Below are 19,827 nucleotides of genomic sequence, written 5' to 3'. Positions count from 1 at the left end.
ATAGTTGAGCCAAAACAAAGCAGCAACTCCCTGTGCAAAGAACCCTACACATCCACAAAAGACAACGTTAAGCCTCTGGTGGAACAGGGACGGCGTAGCGTACTACGAATTGTTTCCCCTAGATGTAACCATCAGTACTGACAGCATTGTCAGCAGTCATATAGACGCAATCCAAGAACAACGAGCAGCATTACCGCGTGAAGTGATGCTACTCGATGAAAAGGCCCGCCCGTAATCTGCTAGACTGATTAAAAACGCTATGCAGGAATAGCGTTGGGAAGTCATTCTACACCCGCCTTACTTACTTGATCCTGCGCCCTCAGATTTTCACATTTTCCACTCTCCACCTAACAGCTTTGAGGGAATTTACTTTCTAGATGAAAGTGCGTTCCGAACATGGCACGACGAGTTCTTTGTATCAAAACCACGTCATTTCTACAGTCGCAGAATCGAAGTCACCCCAGCGTTGGCAGACTGTTGTGAAGGTGAATATGTTATTGATGACTAAATTCGCTGCTGTGTGTACGTGTTGAGAACTTAGCACAAAACCTAATAGAAACATTGGATTTCAAAGGAGATATCGAATTTAATTGGTGAAAAGAGAAAATAAAAAAAATCAGTAAATGAGGGACGCGGAAGGGAACACAAAGATATAAGAAATGATTGAGATGCTGAAGGACTAAGCAAGAAAGGCTAGAGGACAAATATAAGGACTTAGAAGTATATTTCCTGCGGAAAATATAGATACTGCCTACAGGAAAATTAAAGAACCCTTTCTAGAAAAGAGAAGCAGCTGTATGAATATCAAGAGCTCAGACAGAAAACCAGTACTAAGTAAAGGCAATATTATAGAAAGGCATAGAGTACGTAGATGAAGCTGAGAGATATGATACTGCGAGAAGAATTTCACGCAGCACTGATAGACCTAAGTAGAAACAAGGCCACTGGAGCAAAGAACATTCCGTCAGAGCTACTGACAGTCCAGGGAGACCTAGCCATGAGAAAACTACGCGCAGGACATATGAGACAGATGAAATACCCTCAGACTTCAAGAAGAAACTAATAGTTCCAATTCCAAAGAAAGTAGTTGCTGAAAGGTGTGAATATTACCAAACTATCAGTTTAATAAATCAACATTGCAAAGTACTAACATTTCATTTATTGCATATTTTAGACCTGCTGCTTGATATTTTAAAAAGCAGGCCGTACATTATACAGTTTTACATGTAACAGCATATTGTTTCACATTACAAGCAAAGTTTGTTTTCAATAATAAACAAAGGTAATAACAATGAGTTACAAAGAAAATAAATTAATTGTAAGTAACGGAGTATTAACATAACAAATGTTAGTAATTTTAAGGGAAACGATAGAAAGATAGTACTAATACGAAATAAATGGTACAAGCTGACCTTGGGGAAGATCAGTTGGGTTCCGGAGAAATGTAAGAACACGCGAGGCAATACTGACCCTATGACTTCTTTTAGAACATAGGCTTAGGAAAGGCAAACCTACGTTTACAACATTTATACGCTAAGAACAATGTTGTAACAATGTTGACTGGAATATTCTCGTTGTAATTATGAAGGTAGCAGGTGTACAGAACAGGAAGCGAAAGACTATTTACAACTTCTCCAGATGTCAGGGAGCAGTCATAAGAGTCGAGGAGCATGACAGGAAAGCAGTGGTTGAGAAGGGAGTGACACACGGTTGTAGCCTGCCCCCGACGTTATTCAGTCAGTACAATGAGCAAGCTGTAAACGAAGCCAAAGATATTTGAGAGAAGAAACAAAAATTTTCAGGTTTGCCGATGGCACAGTAATTCTGACAGAGACAGCTAAGGATCTGGAAGAGCAGCTGAACGGAATGGACAGTGTCTTGGAAGAAGGATACAAGACGAACATCAACAATAGTAAAACCAGGATATTAGGGGGTAGTCGAGTTCAATCAGTTGATTCTAATGGAATTAGATTAGGAAATTAGACACACAGATTTGGGGGCAATGGAAAGAAGCGTTTGTTAGGAAGAGAAATGTGTTATAATCGAATAAAGATTTAAGTGTTAGGAAGTATCTTCTGACGGTATTTGCCTGGAGTGTAACCATGTACGAAAGTAAAAGAAACCAGATAAACTGTTTGGACAAGAAGAGAATGGGGGCTTTTGAAAGGTATTGATAGAGAGGAATGCTGATGATTAGATGAGTAGATCCAGTAGTCATTGAGGAGATACTGAATTGAACTGGGGAGACAAAGAATCTGTGGCAGAACTTGGTTAAAAGAATGGTTGGGTTGTTAGGACTCGACACATTCCAAGACAACAAGGGATCACCAATTTAGTACCGGAGGGAAGTGTGGAGGTTAGACATCGTAGAGGGAGACCAAGAGATGAATACAGTGAGCAGATTGAGAAGGATGTAGATTGCAGTAGTTATTCAGATATGAAGAAACTTACACAGGATTGAGCAGCTTGGAGAGCTGAATCAAACCAGTCTTCTAACTGATGACAACAACTACAGCGACAACAACGACAACAAGAACAACTGACTATGATCACCGGATTCTCATCCGAAAATCCACTATAATTTCAAGAAATGTGTATATACTAGGGTGGAGATCAGCTCACTTTTACTGGGAGACATTAATAAAGGAACTACAATGGCTCCCACTTGAAACAATTTTATGGCTAAAAGAATAATTGTATTGGTATTGTTACGTCCCTATTTCTCCATAACCTCAACAGAATAAGTTTTCCACTAACTCCATTCATCCAGTTAGAGCCACTGCATATAATAATACTCGGACAGAAGAGACACATAATTAGACGATTCCAGAATCATATTTGATAGTGTGCTGTGTTCTTTAGAATAATAATACGGTGTCATTTTCCTTTTTTTCTTACTTCTGGAGGGTTATTCACCAATATAAAGGACAAAAAAGTGGAATAATCACCACGGATTAAAAGTCTTTGTTTTTCGTAAGAAATTATTTCATCAAGGAGGAATAACTGCGAATTTCCCTTTATGAACTTTTGGTTTCTGTGTGCATTTAGTCTCATCAGATGAAAAGGAAAAACACAAATTGTACATCTGTATTGTTGAGTAAATTAGTTTGCTGATAGTGGCATGGTATGTAATAGACACATTTCATTTATCACAGAAAATTAACTTACAGCGTTGGGTAAAATTTCCCCAAAAAAAGGTGCAATTTTATCGTGTTTAACATTTAGCAGTAAAGATTTGGAATTAAAAATAGTAATGAGTATGAAAGATTATTTAAATCAATCGTTGTTTGCCTTTAATGGCTACAAATATGTTATCAAGTGATTGCATATGAGTACATGTGTGTCCACTTGCTGCAGTGTTATTTCTTTGTCATACAGACAGGCTGCAAATGGTCCAGTATAAAATAATGATCCTGTTGCACATATTATGTAGTCTTAAAACGAGTATTACTGTGCATTTACATAGAATCAGTCATTTTATACCCAAGATAATTTTTCGTTTTGCAATTTGATCAGTATATTTCATTCTTTTTTACTGACGACCATTGACATTTGAAGCTGGCCACCAACTTTACTGACTTTTGAAGTAAAGATTATTATGGGACTGGGTGTGGAAACTACAAAGCGTGCGTAAGCTTTGCATTTGGGGCCCTGCCTGAGCTTCCCCCACCCTGTAGCTTCCCCCACTGCAGCTGCCTCCCACCACTGCCTGTGTGTCCCCACTCCGCGGCTCCTCCAAGAGGCCACGAAGAGCGCAGCTGACACTTAGTGCGAGTCAGATCTCCGTGCATAGTGCGAGTTGTGTGAGCTATTCGAAGAACTTCTCAGTGCTTTGCTCGAGGTCCGGGCGGTTTTATAGTATCAGTTGGATCACTCTATAGTGCATTATGTCGTCACAGGCCGCCAATGAATTAGGACAGAACGCGGTTATGTGCTACTTCCCTTGGCTTCCGTACTACCTTAGGTACCAGATTGGGTTTGATATTCTTGTTAATACTCCTGATGCACAAGGGGATCCTTCTGTGGCGGGTCAATCTCCGCGCTTGATCCATGTTCAGTTGAACTTTCCAGATGGGTTTCTCTGTAATCCTGCTAACTTTGACGAACTGCCACATCCCCTTTTCTTTCTAGGTGGTGAGCAAGACGTCTACCCTCCACATCCCCATTTCAATCTGCCAGTGTACCCAGATTACTTACATGCAACTTCACCCTTAAACCACCTTGTACAGATGTACTTCCACAGAGTTATGATGTGCCGAGGACAACTTGATACTCGTGTGGTTGTCCGTGTCGTAAATGGTCAGCCTGGGGAATTTATGGCAATTGATGACACACTATATGGTGCCATTCCTCAGTGTAAGGAGTGCGGTGAGTTTCATAGAGAGCCAGAACACGTTCATAACAGACGACCACAAGGCGGTCGAAAACGCAAGCGTTCAAGGCAGTCGCACAAACAGCCAGGACGTTCACATCAGCATGACTCAACGCCTGGAATCACAGGTCAACGAGACACACCATATCCACCTAGACCCACATGCAGTGAAAGTGTCGCCACAGACCCCAGTGAGTATAACGTAATGCTTATGAACTTCTTCATTGACAATTAAAACGTAACACAAACTATTAACTATGATTGTCTTTGTAATGTTCTCTGTAAATGTGCTGCTGTATTCATGAATTGCACTAAAGGACTATCAAATTAGAAAATGACGTTGCCACTATCCAGTGAAAACAGGTGAATACACTGCTGCCAACAAGATTTGAAGTAATTGTGTTATGTGATCACTATGAACCTTCGTTAATCACTAACAAAATTCGTACTTCATTAGAATGTGATAAGGTATATAAGCCAGATGTAGAATTCTGTCTGTGGAACATGTATGATAATTTGTTGACTGTGATGCATACTGAACAACTGCACACTTACAATTAGAAAATACTAAAGCAAATTAAGAATTCTAAAATACATATGTGTTATGTACATTGAGCGTTATTCTGTACAGACTGCAGCACGTACTACAATCTGACTTGGCCATTTTAGTTTCAAGTCGTTCCTTTTCAGCACTGTGTATTTAATACTGTTTCTTTATTTTATACACATCCTGTGGTATCACCGCCAGACACCACACTTTTAGGTGGTAGCCTTTAAATCGGCCGCGGTCCGCTAGTATAAGTCTGACCCGCGTGTCGCCACTATCAGTGATTGTAGACCGAGCGCCGCCACACGGCAGGTCTAGTTTAGAGAGACTCCATACCAGTCGCCCCAGTTGGACAGCCGACTTTACTAGCGATGGTTCATTGTCTGCATACGCTCTCATTTGCCGAGACGACAGTTTAGCATAGCCTTCAGCTACGTCATTTGCTACGACCTAGCAAGGCGCCATATTCATTTACTATTCTGAACAGATAATATTGTGAATCATGTACCGTCAAGAGCGACGTTCATCATTAATGGATTAAAGTTAAGTATCAAACTAATTACGTCCGCTTTCTGAATTCTAATTCCTTGTCATGTCCCAGACCTCACGTCAGTAGAGTCCTTCCCTCCTTACGCCAGCCTGCGTGAGCTAAAACGCGTGCATTTCGGCCCCCGCTAGTAACAAGGGCTTGGCTCTTGCCAACACAACATATCCGGCCCTAGTTTTGTGTTCTATGCAGAAATTACAATAATGTGAACTTATGTTCATAGTTACTGAGGGGAAAGTAACCAAATTTATTTATGATATGTGTTTGCTTTTCTACTAGATACAATAACAAATCTCTTACGAAAACATTTATGAGTATGAGTTCTCTGAAGGATAATTTGAAAACATATAACAAATTACATTCTGTCACTCAGTAAACGGTATCTAATTTAAAACTATAGTGCTAGTTGTAGACTTCCACTGATTGTCTGTTGTAGCCACATCAAAAAAAATTTTCAGGCCAATGAAAATATCTAAATTTCCAGTATGCAAATCTTAATTAAATTGTGCACAGTCATGACTATCAAGCTTCTAAGTTCAGTTGTATTTTGGAAACTCCAAATTCCTAAGTGTATCACAAATAATTTGCACAAAACATGAATTTTTTCACACGAATGAAATTGTTTCAGGAGTCACAGTTGTGCATTAAGTTATCTTGTTTACGTTTTTACCACAGCCCAGAATAAAACATAACAGGAAATTCCAGCGATTTAGCAGTCTTGCAGAGCATACAGCAGCCAAGAAATATTCGTTTACTTGTAATTTCTTTTTTTTAAGAATAACTTTCACTAGCTGTGCTGTATTAAACTAGTTATCAGTGAATTACCTGTAGCAAATAATTTGTTAGATTTCTGTTAAATCTTATACCTTTTTCATTTTCAGGAAACCATCTGCAAAATGAAGATGAACCTACACTGATTCATCAGATGGCAGGGGAAGATCAACATGGGTTACCTGAAAAGATGGAATGATTACAAGACAAAAAGGAGAATGTCAGATCAGTTTCCACCCAGGCTACTGCTGCCACCATCTTAAATGAAACGGATCGTTTTGATGAGGATGGTCAGAATAACGGTGAAAATTTTGTTCATGGTGACGAATACATAATTTTTTATGAGTGGGTAATATACATGGATTAAAAGCTAAGTAAAATGTCCATGTTCAACAGTGAACATATAATAGGGAATAGCTATGTCTACAGAATACATCGCTGTTGGATGAATAAGCTTAATATGAAAACTTGTACTGAAGCTGTGACAGCAGGCATACTATTTTTGTTGTGGAATTACTAAAGTTAGAAGAGACAATTACAGCAAAGTATAACTGGAAATAGATGTAGATATTTTGGATGAATTACATTCTTGTAATGAGGTTACTAACCTTTGGATGTGGTAAGTAATATCTGACCTATATAGCTGTGTTGTTTGTGCACTACAGTTCGATATGATTTCATGAATTCTAAATTTAATGGTTGTTACGAGTGACTGGCAGAACTTTTGTGAGAATTAAGTGAAAAAACATTTTTTATACAGTGTGAAGAATGGATGCTTACCTTTACCAGATATGATATCATACTTGACTGTTTATCATAGCCTTTTAAAGCATAATGCAGTGTATTGAAACATTTCTTGTTAGATAAATTTTTGGGGATGTGTTTTTCTCTAGATATAGTACATGCATATTACTACAACTTGAAAAATGTATCAGTAATTTAATTTTTCTATAAAGGAGTTCTGATCGATCAGTTTTCTATGAATCTTCCAAAAATGACAGTATCTTACACCTGTAATTCTTGTGCTAAATATATGTAAAAAGTAAAGTTTTATACTTATTCACATAAATACACCAGTTATCCTTAATATTATTGTCAAAATATTTATGTAATTGACATTTTTTCCTTTTGATGTATTTCTTTTTAATGAGTATTTTACACTGATGTAATATCATTTTTGTATGTTTCTCATTTATTAAAGAATCAATACGTTGAACAAAATCCCTTCCATGTGATTTTTTTCCGTTTGGAATTTAGGCTACAAGTAAGCAGTGACATATCTAAATACAAGCTGAAGAACTTCTGCAGCATATGATGATGGCTAACATAGAGCAAATTAATATGAATTCTAAGATTATAGATCCCTATAATTAACACAGTTTAGTAGTTTGAGATGAGATAACATATCTTAATTAGAGTATTTTGCTCATCATCAACGTTTGTGCTAAAATGCTGCCATGAAAGTGGTGTCAGGATTTTCTGAAGCATTGACTGAAGTTACACACAGAGTGTTTCTTGCATAACCAAAACAGAGATAAAAATGTACATAGACAACTAGCACTGTTACTGTGTCAGAAACAACAGCTGCTATTTCTAGAAATTTTTGCAAGTATGACTCCAGATCTGCTGTACATACTTAATGTATTTATCTATAGAATAAATATGTCTTTTTTAAGTGATGTAATTGTAATAAAGAATACTTCTATATGCAGTTTTGCTTATATTGTGGCGCTTAGAAGATTCAGGACCAAAATTTCGAGAAAATCTTTCACTGAATGACATAGTATTTAACAAATTAACTATTATCGAAGTTAGTAAATTAACGGCAAAAAATTCGTCATGTGACTACAGCGAATTTGTAAGAGAAAAATTACAGTTATTGTCCTTTAGGAATTTTCATGAATCTGATGCTGAAAATAAATGGATATAATATATATTTCTCAAATACACTATTGTTTTGGCAGCAAGGAAGCTGATAATTTTCTCAGTATTGAAGTGGTACAAAAATTTTGGAGCAATTTTTAGCTTCTTAAATGTTTTAATGATCTTTACTCTTGTATGTCTCTCTCACAGTTTTGTAATGAGTATCTGGGTGTAATACTGGCTTAAGTCAAACTATTGTCATGAACAGGGGCAGTCACTATCCTGCTTGAAAGTTTGTAATGTTACTGAGCACAAAACAAAAATTTTATTTCTAGAATATAATACATAATAACACAAAAATTTATGTTGTGAAACAAATACTGTTCGCAAAATGAATCCCTCTCATGAAATATAGTCTCACTCACTAAAGTAGCACACATTACAGCAGTTCTAATTCATAAGCAGTGCTTTTAATCAGTACAAGATCAATATACCCATGAATGCTCTAAAACAGATTATGTTCACACATTACTTATCTAACATTTTGACCACTAAAAACCATCCTTGCTCAATGTATTCCTGTATATTTTATAAGACTAAATGCTCTTAGACAAAGATTCTGAAACACCACCCACGTCACATGGTAAATAGAAAATATAAAACATGAAGTAATTGACAAGTAAATAAAAACAGGATGCTATATCACTTAAAGAGCAACAATGAGGACACTGTAATTGTTTTGTCAACAGTGATAAAACATTTTGTGAAGTTATTTTCAGTTCATTATGAAAGTTAAGAAATACTGATATACAATTTAAATTTATGTACAAAATATGTTAAATCGTTCATTAAATAGGCGACCAAATAAAAGTCAGTCATCTGCATTTATACATCAGTATTCATAAATCTGCTGTCACAACACAGTCGCAACAAAATGTCACGTAGGAGACAGGCGGCCATGTTAAAAATGAAAAACAAAACTACACAAAGTTTGGACTGGTCACTATTTAAAAATTCATGCTTCAAATTAACGTGAGTTTGTTGTTCCTAATATAACGCACTTCCAACATACCCATCTTCAGAAATCTTTCAAATAAAAAAAAGCTCTATGGAAATTACAAAAGAGAATCACTAATGTAATAGTTACAACATTGCCACCGTATTTCGTCGCAATTGACCATGGATATAATGAAAGCTAAATAAGAAAATAATATAAAATTACACTGAAAATAAGAAAACGAATGAAATGAGCCATACTGGCTTACCTCAACTTGTAACAAAACCCAGCATTTGAAAAGAACGCAAGTGTCTTTACAAAAATTGTAAGAGCATAGAAAGAGAATAAACAAAACAAATATTTTGTAATACAATTCGATGAAAAATGAGGGTACAGTTTGTTACTGCTAGTATAAAAAGTGACAGGTGAAAATAAGAATAAGCTGTAATATCTGTGCAAATAATCTCTTCTTGAGATACAAAAAGGTATATAAAGTTAACACTTTTGAAAACGATAATGACATTCAATGTCTGAGTAAAATGAATTTTGTGTTTAGATACGTACTATTTGTTGAACTATCAACATTGTGCATAGTGTTTGTAGCAGGAAATGGCGGGGGTTGTGTGTTGGGAAGGGAGAAGATGGGTAATATGAGGGGTCAAGGAGGTGTCACAGTACAAGTGTACAAGTGTTAAATCACCTTATTTTTGGCAACTTTCTTAGGGAAATTAAAGGTCCTGCGTCTATAACAAAATCTTGAAAAATATCAAAAACCACTTCCGATTAGAGTGTAGAGTGGATTTGCTCATACAAAATATTACGTGGCCTGCCATTAATTTTTTTTTTCTGTAGATTTCAATCTCTTCCAAAATATACAATTCTCACTATTTGTGCTCTATACTAAGACAGGTAAAGGCTTTTCAGTTGCCTCCAAAATATGTTTATTACTGACAAAATGGTATCCTAGGGCTGTGGAATTTTTATTGGAAATGTTCTTTGAAAATCACGAAGCGTTTTTTATCGGTGATAGCTAATGTAATCATGAATGCTGACTCTCTTGTCACCCAAGGGCCTACAAACGTGCGTTCTTCTGTGCAACGTTAAACAGATTAGCAAAGTGAGACCTCGACCAAGCATGCATTGAGAAAGAACAGACAGTCATACAGATCAGTTTGCAAGATGTTTAATGCGTTAAAGTTCGGGGTCTACCTCTTATTCAAACCGGTTTAACGAACGTAACACAAGGGCATTTAGCAAAGCTAATACACAGTTACGCTTCCAGACACACAGAAAGGTCAGATCAGTGCTGCACAATTAGGCAGGTGAAAACCTAATTGGATTTTAAAACAGGTGTCTGCAATAAAATCATGTGACTCTTGTGAAAAAGAATTTGATCAATCGAACAGATCGTGATTTTCAAGCAACATTTAACGAAGACTACAATAAAACAACACACCCTTAAGATGCTATTTTGTCAAGACCAGACATACCTTGGAGGCAATTGAAGAGTTTTTAACTGTCTTCCATTCAGAGCCGAATGGTTTACATTTGGATATATTTGGAGAGATAGAAATCGGCAAAAAATTTAATGACAACCTACGTAACATTCTGAATGAGCAAATCAACTCTAATCGGAAGAGCGTTTCTGACGTTTTTCAAGACACAGGTCTTTTAGTTTCCAAGTCCCGTGTTCTAAATAATGTAATTTGGCACTTGTGCTGTGACGCCTCCTTGGTCAACTGCGTTCTTTATACAGTCACATCTCAAATTACTTTGTACACAGAGTTCCAGTCTGAACATACCTATTTTCTTTTCACAAAAACAAAGAAAGATATACAGATGTTAACTAGTAATTCCTACCCATCACCTTCTTACATTAAAATATTGGAATTTTTCTATGGAAAGGAAGGAATTGTCAAGGAGAAATTTTCTCAGGTTATTACCAAATTTTACTTTGCTCTCTGTGAGCTGCGTTAGTGATCAAAATTTGTTGTTCCAGCACTGAGTATCAGTTTTCGTACTGAAGACAACCTTAAGGCGGAGTAATGAATCTCATTTTTCCTTCTGGTATTGTAATTATTTATCTCATTGTTCCCCTTGAACGGTAGTGGATTATTTATAACCAATTTCATGAAGGAATAAATATACTGTGAAGCAGTAGTCGGAACGCCCAGCTCCTTAAACACAGGACACACATTATCATCACGACACGTTTTTGCGAAATGAAGATTTTCTTCCTTAAAGATGAATTATGCCAAAATATTATTCCATAATACACTATTGAACGAAAATACAGTAAATATGTAAACTTTCCGGTTTCTCTCCCCACAAGAATTTTAATGATTCTAAGCTCAAATGTGGCTGAAATGAGTTGTTTTAGGAGTTCCAAAATGTGTTTTTTCCAATTTAAATTCTGATCAATATGGACCCCTAAGTATATTAAAGTTTCCACCGTACTTATTATTTCGTCTTCGTGTAGTACCTCTAGACATGCAAAACTGAATATGTTGTGTCTTTTTAAAACTGAGGATGAGACCATTCTGAAAAAAACGGTCAATGACACTTTTAAGAACTTTGATTACAATTTCTTCTGTTTCTGTGTGTATGCTTACATTGATTATAATAATAGTCTAAAAGAACTAATTCTGCTTGTTGTATACTATATGGACAATCGTTTACTTACGTGAAGAAGAATAGACGACTTAAGGCTAAACCTTGAGGAAGCCCATACGCGATTTCTTCCCAGTCATAACTCTGGCCCCAGATTATATTGGTTGAATTACCAAGAACAGCTCTCTGCATTCTTTTGGTTAGATGAAACATTATCCATTGATGTTAATGTTTCTAGGAGAATACAGTGACTCACACTGTTAAATGTCATAGAGAAGTCGCAGAAAATACCTACCAGTGCTATTTTATTATTTAATGCTTGTAAAATCTGGTGAGCGGACGTGTAAATGGCATTCTCAGTAGAGCAAAACTTCTGGAACCCAAACTGTGATTTGCTAAGGATACTATTGTTGCTAAGGTGAGATATTATTCTAGAAAGCATCCCCATCTAAAATATATTGGAGAATGATGTCAGCAGTGAAAGACGTCGGTAATTATTGACATCTCTCTTGTTAACTTCCTTAAAGAGGGGTTTATCAACGCCATATTCCAGTCTCTCTGGGAAAATGCCTTGAGTTAATGACACATTACATTTTTCAGAGAAAACTGGGCATCTTATATGGAAACAAATTTGTGGTACTCTTTTGAAATTATACATTGTGGTGTTGGAAGTCAGATGTGGAAGCTGGAGAGATCTGTAGAGACTCAATAAGAGTCCGTAACCGTTCTTTCCACCAACCAGTCGTCTTCTAAAGTTGTGTCTCCAGCGCAGAAGACAGCTAGTCGGTTGCGGGATTATCTTCGGTGGAGTCTGCTATGCTGCCATCTCTAACTCTAACCTGTGTTTGTGCTTTTTTTTGTGGGATGCCATTTGCCCAGGTTAGTCTCTGTATCTATAGAGGGCAAGATCTGTAGTTCTGACAATGATGGTAGGCGACACCTTTTATTAATATATCCTGTTTGTTTATATTTTAAAATATCACTTCTTACACTGTCTTCCACAACACTCGACATAGCTTTCGTATTATTACGGTAACTTTTCTGACAACTTCCGAAATAGAGTACGACTTCTGTCCAAAACGGAGATACACGTCCGGCCCTCCGGAACACCCTAAACAGAGTGAGTGTGCAGCCGAAGTACTTCATCTCACAGGCGTGCCAAAGCGACCAGAATGTGTCCGAAGCATTTCTGTTGTAATATCAATCTTATGTTTCTCAAAACCAGTGAAATTGAATAAATGAAAACGATTGACTCGTAGGGTAACCATGAGAGATTGTCATACTGAAAACTCGATTAAATACAGTGAAAAATATATAAATAAATAATAAGAGAAAATAGGCATTTTTGCGCCTAACTCCCGAATGTGCCGACCAATTTGAAGCAAGTTCAGTACAATTGGGGGACTCTCCCACGCGAATGGTATATACTGTACCATCTGCTGCTTGTACCTCAATCCACTTTTGTACAATATGCTACTACACAAGTATGAATGTGCATGAAGGTGAGTTTCTAGCAACATAAAATACTGGCGGCCGCAGCAAGGAGCATCACACGTCTCCTTCCTACTTTCATTTCCAAAATCGACCTCTTCTCGAAGACAATTAACAATTTTGGAAATGAGAAAATTTTGCCCTAAATTTAGAAAAAATGATAGCCGTTTCCAATCTCTCGGTAGCTCCCCTACTCTCTCATTCATGGAAATTCCTTAAAAAAAACTAGGAAATTGTTGTTCCTAAAAGATCACCCCAATTAACCTAAACCATATTCTTACTAATACTAAACATTATACTTTCTCATCTTAATTCTTTCAAAAAACCTTACCGAGCGAGGTGGCGCAGTGGTTAGCACACTGGACTCGCATTCGGGAGGACGACGGTTCAATCCCGTCTCCGGCCATCCTGATTTAGGTTTTCCGTGATTTCCCTAAATCGCTTCAGGCAAATGCCTGGATGGTTCCTTTGAAAGGGCACGGCCGATTTCCTTCCCCATCCTTCCCTCACCCGAGCTTGCGCTCCGTCTCTAATGACCTAGTTGTCGACGGGACGTTAAACACTAATATCCTCCTCCTCCTCCTCAAAAAACCTTAACTATGGACACATTATATCATGAACTACTTCTTACTACAAAATATCATTTATTATTTGCAGCACATAGCTGTCTTTTAAATTTTCTGTAGTCTTGTTATTCAACAGTAAACATCGGCACCTGGGCCATTAAATCTCCTCATAAACACTCACTACTCATATTAATGATTATATATGGTAGGAACTAAACAATATATGTCGTCGGCGCAATGCCGTCCATTTTCTCACGTCACACATTTCTCATCTGGTATCAGCGCACTGTCGTCCACTTTTGTCTAATAACACATTTTTACTTATACCAGCACTAGGCCATCCATATATATTGTTTACTATCACATAATTCATAAATTCCCTAAATTATATAAGCATGTAAGTGTAATTGCATAAAATTCATGCATAGAAGTTACATAGTTTTACAAATATAGCCAACGTTGCATTCAACATAATACAATAATATTTACAATGCCTTTCTTACTGCTACTGTGACTACAGGACTTTCATTTGAATTGTCTCCTCCTATGGCTAACGTTTTTGTTTCCTAACCTTGACTCATCAGTCAGTGCACCCTCGCCCCATCTGTTAATATTCTGTCATTATGCATCAGGCATGACTCATTCCAGTCAGCACTTACTTTCATTCAAGTTAATAACGGTGCTCGACGCACCGCTATCTTACGTCTACTTACTGAAAATGGAAATGATACGAAAATAGCTCTCATTTTATACCTCAGGTTTAATTTTTATTTCATTTGGTAAGTTAACTGGGCATTCAAATAAGATTCATAGATCTTTTGAGAGAACTGAAAATACCCTATATCGTGATGAAAGAGAAAAATAGCGAAGCTTGTAGCTTATTATGGACTTTACTGCTCAAACATGTAAACATTATGAATATAACAAACATTTCTCATGTGCTTTATCCATTTGTATCTAAGTACTTTTTATTGTCAGTTTCCTGCGTGAGATTCATGTTTCGTGTTCATTAGCTGTGTGGGTAACATTTCTGCATCGTGATACAATTAACAATAATGCCTCGGCGGAAATACCTAGCCTACTTATACCTAAACGTGTGGGCGATTCTCACGTCCCCTATTACCTTTCTATTCCTTACCATCATATATGAGGTGTCGACTTTTGTGGTCGATGCAAAACTCTGTTATCATCATTTTAACTGTGGCTGGGCTCATCCCAGCCTAAATATATATCTATTACAGCGGAAAACTCATCATTGCTTGTAATCACTCGCAGATCACCTGCCAATTGTTGCTAATAAAGTTTAACCTAATCGTCTCAGGTCCACTGCGTACTGTTTGTTCTAATTGTATCTACTTACATGGTTCTTCGCTGTGTTCTTCCTCCGAGTCAGCTGCAAGCTAGCTAAATTAAGGAATATATAAGAATGTTTTCTCTGTATATATAAGTATGTAATTCCTTTGCATTTCATAACGTGTACAAAAAGTTTCTGTATATAGTTTATAGGGTGTTATGCTGCTTGCTTGGATGATGATTTTAGGTGTTATAGCCTAGGTCTGTATTTGTTTTACAAACTTTATCCTGCATGTTATCTTTTGTGATACATAAGTACAGTGTATGTTCGGTTGCTTAAATATTTAATTAGTATGTCTTTTGTTTCAGTTGATCCGTTTTTGTCTCTATTTACTTTTTACATTATTTTATTTATTTATTTAATTAATTAATTTATTTATTTTGAATAGAGAATAAGGATGGATGGCAGATTTTAGTTCAGGGTGATGAAGAGTGAAGAACTAAGAATGTGAAAAGAAATGAAGTAAACTGTTAGTTAACTCGGATGCCTAGTAGGCGTCAGCTACCTAGCAATGCAAACAATGCTACTGCCGTCTAAGGTTTCTCGACATGCTATTCCTGTATGAGTAATGGAGGACGTAGCGGACTGCACACCTCTTGTTCTTACGCCAGCCTTCCAGCACTTGTCTGTTGCCTGAAAGCACGTCCAGCCAATCTAGTACACACAGGAGGCTGCTAACCTCACTCTTGCTGAGGTGAATTAACTTCTCTTGTATAGACACTGATACTTAGGAACTGTTATTTTTACTAAGTCAGATTCACGTAAAGATTCAGTTAAATATTGATCCTGTTCCCAGTAGTGCTGGATGAACTACTTATGACGATCGCAGCCACTGTTTTCAAAGCTCCTGGCTTCAAATATTTCTGTTTTTATAATGTATTGTGTACTTGTGGACAAGTATTGGTTTAAGAATGCCTTAACTAATTCTTGTTGTGTATTACATGCGCTGTTGGCTCCCGCTCCCCATGATATTGCATCCCCTTCAAAACGATTGGCTAAAAATTTGATTTTCTGCTGTTCCGACACGTTGTCAGCTATGATTCCCTCAAACTGACGAATGAAATCAACAGGATGTATACTATCTTTGCAAGAAAATTTATGAAATTTGTAAGCATCAGTGCTGCTGATTACATCATTAATATGAACAACACCCTTACGTTTTTCCCGTTTAGTCCCCATTTCGAGTTTCTGTTTTAAATTCAAATGGCTCTAAGGACTATGGTACTTAATATCTGAGGTCATCAGTCCCATAGAACTTAGAACTACTTAAACGTAACTAATCTAAGGCCATCACACACATCCATGCCCGAGGCAGAATTCGAACCTGCGACCGTAGCGGTCGCGCGGTTCCAGACTGAAGCGCCTAGAACCGGTCAGCCACAACGGCCGGCTGTTTCTGTTTTAACCCAATTTCCACATCATATATGTTTTTCTCATCTCGCTTAGTAGAGATATGTTTTCTACCTCTTGTTCTAATTCTCTCAAACAACCCTACATCGTATTTGTATTACCATTACAAACAGATTCTACTCTTTATAATTTACGGCTAAGAACTACATTTTCATCCTTTAAGTCTACGACCTGTTTGTTTTTTCTTTCATCGGTACCTTTGCCACTTTTGTTTATTTTACGCTGATCATTACTTAATTTAATGACTTTATCCCTAACTGACAATACAAAAGTACCTTGAGCTTGCATGAGATCATTTATTGTCGCTACTTCGTCATCAATCTTATGATTAACGTCTCGCTTAGACTTATCTAATTTTTTACCACATTCTTTAATCTCATGCTCAATTCTTGTTTCTCAAGTCCCTATTCTAGTTTCATGAGAATCAACCTTGGTCTCTAAATGTTCAAGCTTATGATTAATTTTTGCTATCTCCTTGCTTGTGGTTTTTATTTTATCAGCAAGTAATTTTTGCCCTATCTTTAATTCATTTGACTCCTTTATTATTTCTTTTTGCTCAGATACTAACTCTATTACCATTTCAAGTACACTTTTATTATTACCTTGTGTAGCCAATGTTCCACGGTTTAACCCACTGCTTGTTGATTCATTAGCATTGATGATGTGTCATCACCTCTGACATTACCAATCACCTTATTTAACTTATTATTAACATTCATGTAATCTACATCAGAATCCACCTCTCCAATTTCACTATTGCTACTACGTGAAATTGTGTTTTCTTGGAAAACGACAGTTTCTACATCAGATGATACTGGTAAATAGTTATCATCCATATCATTCTGTACACTTTCCTCTTTACTTATATTACTAATTTCATCTGGCATGCCCTGTAATAGGCTTGCCTCTTCAATTTCATTATCCTGAGGTTGCACTGTCTGTCTGCTTCTAAGATTGTACCCCGACATTTTGTTATTAAAGAAATTATTGCGAAATAATTTAACAATATTCTTAAAAATCCCTAGTGTTGTTTATACTACCTTAATCTCGCTTGTAGTGAAGTGATTAGCGAACACGCTACCTTTTTCTCCGGTGCGATGCTGCTGCTCGCCGCATTGTTTCTGATGTGTTGGGTGTCTTCGGCTGCCGTAGTGAACCACAGGCGCCTATCCCCGCCGTTCGCCGCTCTCTGACGTTTGACTGTAGTTTGTGGAGACGATAGGTATTGCTTCCAAGTTATTTGCTTCGCCTGCTGTACGCTGCTCTGTTAACTGCTCCCTGAAGCGTTGTTTCTTTTAGCGGTGATATAAAACGTAATCCGTTTGGATCGCTCACACACTTATAACTTTACACATCGATTTTCGTTTTCGCACTTTCACTTTCAACTACGCGACAAGTATTAACTAGCGGCATTAACGATTTTTTTGCCTAACAGTTCAAAGAAACTTACAAAAGTTAAAATAGGATAAATTTCACAGTTCACACAATGTCGCTTTTTACCTTTTTCATTGTTCATACACTATTGATTCGGGCATTTTATGATAGTCATTACAATTCACTATTCTCACTATGATTTTCACATCTCACCTGATTCACAGTTTTCCTTAAAGGATAGTTGCCTCTTCTTTAAATACGTGTTCCCCGCAAGGGAATCCATGTATAAAATATAAGTCGTCGTGTTGCTAGTCAGATTTGGAAGCTGGAGAGATCTGTAGAGACTGAATAAGAGCCAAAACCCATTCTTTCCACCAACCTGTCGTCTTCTAAAGTTGTGTCTCCAGCGCAGAAGACAGCTCGTCGGTCGTGGGATCTTCTTCGGCGGAGGCTGCTATGCTGTCATCTCGAACTTCAACCTTTGTTTGCGCTTTTTCTTATGTGATGCCATTTGCCCAGCTTAGTTTCTGTATCTGCAGAGGGCAAGATCTGTAGTACTGACAATGATGGTAGGCGACACCTTTCATTAATGTATCCTGTTTGTTTATATTTTAAAATATCACTTTTTACACAGTCTTCTACAAAGTCGACATAGATTTCTTACTAGTATGGTAACTTTTCTGACAACCTCCGATATAGAGTACGACATGTCCGGCCAAAACAGAGATACACGCCCAGCCCTCCGGAACACCCAAAAAAGAATGACTAGCACAGCCGAAGTACCTCATCTCCCAGGCGTTCCAAAGTGACCCAAAGGTGTACGAAGCACTTCAGTTGTAATATCATTACTCTTACGTTTCTCAAAAGTTGTGAAATGTAATAAACAGAAGCGGTAGACTCGTAGGGTAACCATGAGAGATTGTCATACGGAAAACTCGGTTAAATAGAATGAAAAATATATAAATAATTAATAAGAGAAATTAGGCGTTTTGGCGCCTAACACCCGAATGTACCGACCAATCAGAAGCAAGTTCAGTACAACTGGCGGGCTCTCCCACGGGAATGGTATATACTGTACCATCTGCCGCTTGTACCTCACCCCACTTTTGTACCGTACACCACTTCACGTGGTTTTCAAGCTTGCTGTTTAGTGTACACACTGTCTAGTTTATGTGGAAAGCTATTTTCATATATTGATACAAATTTTTCATGAAATAGATTAAATTTTGTGCTACCGTTTGGTTTATTATTACATACATCCCATGTCATCTCCAGTAAACGAGTCTTAAAAACATTTGCCCTGGAGACGTTACCTATATTAACTGATTTCCACTGAGGAGTATCCATACTGTAAGGCGCTATGTCATTCATCCTAACTAAGTGACATGACATTTATCTTATTCTCATTATCATACATTTAATTTTTTATACCAGCAGTAACACTACTGTACCGTTATGTTTCTTGGTAAGTCTTGTGTTTAAGTAACGGTACTATAGATACAGATCGAGTCCTTTTTCCAGTGCCTTGTTCTATATAACATGATTTGTTGTTCGTATTGTAACACGTCCCCGTTCCATTACACTCCCCTTCTCCTCCACTCCCATTACACACCTCCCATCACTTTCTGCTGTAGACCCTATGCCCAATGGTAATACTGTTCAATGAATAGATTGCCTCTAAAGAAGAAATTCAGTTTGCACTGACATTGTATCTTATTGTCACTTTTAAATTTGTTTATTCTGTTTGTTTTCGCTTACAGTTTTTGTAAAGACACTCAATGCAGCTTTTGTGCTCCTCTCACCTGTTAATTTTTGTTACAAGCTGACGTCAGACAATATGGCTCATTTCAATCCTTTTCTTATTTGTGCTGTAATATTATATTATTTTGTTGTTTAGCACTCATGATATCCATTGTCAGTTGAAC

Source organism: Schistocerca piceifrons, chromosome X (assembly GCF_021461385.2).
Source record: "Schistocerca piceifrons isolate TAMUIC-IGC-003096 chromosome X, iqSchPice1.1, whole genome shotgun sequence".
NCBI classification, from domain to species: domain Eukaryota; kingdom Metazoa; phylum Arthropoda; class Insecta; order Orthoptera; family Acrididae; genus Schistocerca; species Schistocerca piceifrons.
This window is presented reverse-complemented; position numbering follows the sequence as displayed.